The sequence below is a fragment of the Wolffia australiana genome, chromosome 1 (genome assembly GCF_029677425.1).
Source record: "Wolffia australiana isolate 7733 chromosome 1, ASM2967742v1".
Lineage (NCBI taxonomy): Eukaryota > Viridiplantae > Streptophyta > Magnoliopsida > Alismatales > Araceae > Wolffia > Wolffia australiana.
In genome coordinates this window covers 24,127,413-24,132,500 of record NC_135835.1, presented here as the reverse complement: position 1 = coordinate 24,132,500, position 5,088 = coordinate 24,127,413, and positions in this window count along the sequence as shown.

Here is a 5,088-nt window from a genome sequence, read left to right as displayed (position 1 = left end):
ACATACAGCTCAACTTTGTTTGTTAATATAGATTGATTTTCTTCATTTGTTGTTCATTTGCTTCGTAACGTGACCTCAGAACCTAAAGATCAAACACATCCGGAGAGGAAAGATCCCCAGAGATTCCTATCGCATTCCATTCCAGTGTGTCGACCAGTAACCAATGGCAAAAACTAAAAAATCCATGGCTTGCCGGCTCATTTCGACCAAGAACCAGAAAAAAGAAGCAGTTTTTTGCACAGCTTGCTCATAGTGAGGGTCCTACTTGTATCTCATTTTCGACCAAAGAAGCATCAGACAGGTTGGATTTCCTACCTTTTTGGAACTCCATGGACCAAGATCTACTTTCATTATATGGGCAATATCGATCTACTTTAGTAGATCATATGGATCTAGAAAAAGCTTCTTCTTTTGAGGAATTTCCAACATCTCTTTTCCATTTCCATTTACCCAGTTCATATCTTTGTTTCATGTGTTCCCAGAAATAATTTGATCTCTTCAATCTCGGGATACTAAAATAAGGTTCTGAAAGGTTACGAAGTCAAGTTAAGTCAAATAGGTCAGGAAGAAAGAGTAAGAGGTCAGGTCGGACGAAACATCAGTTGGTTCCACCACCACTATAAATTGGACATCTATCTATCGACTTCTAAAATCAATAAGAAAGAGCTAGGCACACTTTTCTTTTCTTCGTGACCCTTTTGCTCCCACTCCTCGCGCCTTGCTCAGTTCCTTTCTAAGTAAACTAATGGAACGAAGAAACTCATAACATGTTGACATGAAGACCTCCAAACTGAGGGTTCAGTCAGTAGAGGAGCACCCAGCGCCCAGACCGCTCTCTAGCCGACTGATTCTTTTTAGAAGAGAGGGAACGTGTCTCATTAGAAGTGAACTAGGTGTTTCTTCTAAAAAGCTCTTGTCCTCGTTGGTAACCAGGAGCTTGGGAGCTTCCGAAACTCGTAAACACCAAAAATCCAAACTCGAGAACTTCTGCCTAAACCTGTAAACAATGGGTGCCCTCGGCCTGAAGGCCTTGAGTGTCACTTCGCTCTAGCGTTTTAGACTGCTTTACTGCCCTCTTGAGCGGGTTGGCTTGTATTCTGGACTGCATTCCCCTCCTTGGACTTGTCGAAACTGCAATCTCCACCAGACTTCCAAAACTCCAAACCTCGAGAACTCCCGACTTCCTGGATTTTAAAACCGAAAACTCCGGGTGTCCTTGGCCTGATGGCCTCGAGTGTCACTTTTCTCTCTAGTGTTGGAGCTTGTACAGCTTTTCGAAACTGCTCTTTCCTGTTGGACACATTTTCTTGTTGGACTTGCAGGAACTCCAGAACTTGCTAGCTCAATTCCTAGTTTTTAGCGCTTCTCAATCGGCGAAGGCCTCACTTTGGCGAGCTTGTCTTGGTAACTCATTTTCCTGGTAGGGCTTCTCAATGGGAGAAGGCCTTACACGGCGTGGAGAGTTCACAACCCCCAGCATTTGACATTGCAAGATTACTAAATCTCACAGCGAAACAGGTTTCTTCTCCAGTGGAATGGCAGGATGGGAGTCGTTGTTTGGGGATTAACTATCAGGAGGAACTTTGATCTGACTAGAGAAGAAATGCCAAGCCCTATAGAGAGCACCTTGGTCGTCTATAGGAAGGAAGAAAGGTTCTGAAAGAAGGTCTTCATTATCTCGGCACTTGTGGCCCATTGTTATTTAGCGTGAGGCACCTGCATTACAAGAGCCGGTAACGAAGTGGGACCAACACTTATTTGTATCGCCATGCCAGCCACTTCATTCAATCGATCATATGTTCTATTCGCATTCATTACTTTTTTATTTTGAGATGCTTCTTTTAACCGGTTGCTTGGTGCCAAGCAACCCATTTGCATATAATAATATGCAAAAAGCAACTAAGCTTTAGATTTGCTTTAGCTACCGCTTTTTTTTCAACACAAAACCGGGAGGCCAGGCCGGAAGTCTCTTGCACGCAAGGAGATGCTGCTTAGGATGTCATGGTTTTGGGGCGCCATGATCCTTCCTCTCTTCCCCAGTCTGTCCTATCATATTGCTTCCTGGTACGGTGACTCAGCATCGTTCTCCTAACCCGCTCGTAAACTTGCCCCTTCTGTTATCTTTACTTCTTGAAGAACAATAACCGCTCCGTCGCTTCTGCTCATAAATTCGCACCTCGCTTCTGCTCCTTATGCTCCTCACGCCTTGCTTGGTCAGCCATTCTTTCTTTACCCAATAACCTTCATCTTAATCTTCAGATTCATTTACTGCTTATCATCTTCACTCCGTCGCGCCTTTTGCTCATCGCTTTTCTTTCTTGTTGTAAGTGAATGCAACGAAAAGACCCAGAAAGGACAAATGATGAGAAAATGCATTTATTGACATGACATTTATTTCTCCTAAAGTTGAACCTAAAATCGCGCATTGGTTCATTCTTTAAGAACCTTCTACTGCTCCTAATATATTATATAGAATATAGAAGTCACAGTATTCTTTAAGAACCGTCTACTGCCTCCTAAGCGTGTCGCTTCTGCTCCGCTCCCGCTCACTCGCATCTGAATCTGAATCTTCACTGCTTCCGCGCCTCATAACCTTTTTTATAAAAAAGCTCCCGCTCCATCAAACGCGTCTTCATCTTCATCTTCACCCTCATCTTCATCCTCATATATGAATCACTTCCACACCTTGTCTCTGTTTATGTCTTGGATTAGAACAAATCACTATAATTCGTTCGCACCTACGGATCAGTTTACATTTATCTTCTGATTAAAATAAGAACCTGATAAATACTGCATGATCATATGAAGCCAGGCTTTCTCCAGGTATGAAAGCAGTTGGCCCATATTCTTCGTTGTTCTTGCAGAACCTTGACTGATTTTAATTCAGATGTGAATGCTGAACATTCGATTCTGAAAGAAATGTCTTTCTTCATCAAACTTATATGTGCCTCCGCTTCGCCCCTTTTGCTCCCGCTCCTAAATGCTAGTAAACGCTTGTAAACTCGTGCCTTAACCATCTTACTTTCACTATCCAGTCTGGACTTGGAGCATCTACTGCCCCTCTAATCCACTAGAAGCAGAAATTGAAGCATAGAGTCATTATTCCAAAAGATGCTGAACCTTTTGTTTGGACTTGAAGATAGAAGGTGGCTCAAGTTGGTTCTTTCGATGAAATAGTGATGGTGCAGCCCCTTTCATCGTCGAGGGCGGGAGTATTGTCTTCAACCACCATGGTGATGCCAAGCACCAAAACCAATGAATTCGAACGATCGTCCGCTTAAAGATTTAAAAACCTATTCAACTAGTCGCTTGAAAATTCAAAAAAGAGCAAACCCGACGGCGGTGGATGAACTCTTGAGGAACACTGGATGAAGAACACCGGACACCAAAGAGTGTAGAAGTACCTCAGCACAAGATTAGTGCATGATGATGTTGTGAGAGATTCTTGATGCGTCGTTGGCACTGGCGATTGATGTGCGCTTCGACAGGGTGGCGCAGATCCAACTGCGCGGTCAGTTGACAGGGGCCAAGGGGGGAGTCGCCCCTTTGTGGGGTTCGGGCTGCGTCCCCAAACCTAAATGGTATGGGCGGCGGCAAGTGGCTGCGAGGGCTATCGGGGGCGTGGCGGGCGTGTGCGGGGGGCCAAGGGGCGCGGCGGGCACAAGCGGCCGGGGCGCAACAGGCGTAGGAGGCCTGGTGCACGGTGGGCGCGGGCAGCCCAGCGTGGCAGGCGTGGACAGCCGAGCATGCAGCGGATGCGGGGAGCCAAGTGCGTGACGAGCGCAGGCGGCCGAGCGCACGACGGGCACGAGCGGTCGAGCGCGCGCAGCGCGGAGGCCGGGAGGGCACGGACGACCGGGTGCAAGGCGGCTGCCCAGCGTGGGCGGCCATCGGCACGCGGGCGGTGAACTACGCACGGGCGGCCGACTGGTGTGGGCGGCGGCTTGCGCATGGACGGGTCTGCACAGGCGGCTGCCCGCATGGGCAGCAGTCGGCGCGCGCGGCCACGCACGCGGGCGGCCGGCCCGCATGGGCGGCAATCCGCGGGCAGCTTGCCTGCATGAACTAGGGGCCTACGCGCCAGCGATCTGTGCAAAGAGGGGCGGTGGTGGTAACGACGATTGGCGCCGTCAACCCAAGAGGGGGGGAGAGTTAGGGCAAAACTTCTAAGAAGAATAAAACTTCAATTCTTGAAAATAGATTAACGAAGTGTGTCGTGCAACATTGGCCTACATATAGGTCTTGGAGGAAAGAGAAAATACACGACATAAGATAAATAGATGACATGTTATCCTGTCACATCAAAGGGTAGTTCTGGATCTGGCGTTGACGATGTGTCATGATTCGTGACGTGTTGTGTGTAGGTGGAGACGCGTCTGATGCTGGTGCGTTGACTTGGTCGTTATCAGAGCGGTTCTGTAGTTGATGTTGGCGACGAGTCATGATGCGAGACATCTCAGATGACGGTGGTGGTGCGTCCGAAGATGGTGCGTTGACGTCGTCGCCACCACCGAACCAAACTTTAGATCTAGGTTTAGGTTTTTGGTAAAACCTGACCGAGAGCAGACTGTGTCCTTTCCTAGTTGTCATCTATAAACTTTATAAGATGCATTAAAAGAATATATCGCCAAAGCATCACAGAAAAATAAGACAAAATAGTGGGTGTCGTTTTCCACCAATCATCTCATTATTAGAGCTGGTAGACGTAGACGGATGACGAAATTGAACAGATGGAACCCCCCTCGGTGTCTGTCGCTGCTCTCACTTCTCTCTTCCCTTTCGCTGCTGTTGCCTTGGCCCCTCTTGAACCGAACACTGTCTCCTAAACCAAAGCGCTTTTTCTTTTCGATTTGGCATTTTCTGTTCATTATTTTTAATCCCTTCTTCGGATAATCTTGAAAATGTGAGGCTAGTGTGGAAGACAGCGGTGTATTTATCTTGATTCCCCTTATCTTCTCCTTAGATCAGATATAGACATTCGATGATTATCCAAAAACCCATTCGACAACATCTCTATTATTTCAGTTTTATGACTTGATGAACGATAGAAAATCATGATAACGAGTTTATTATGGGTTTATCCATGTC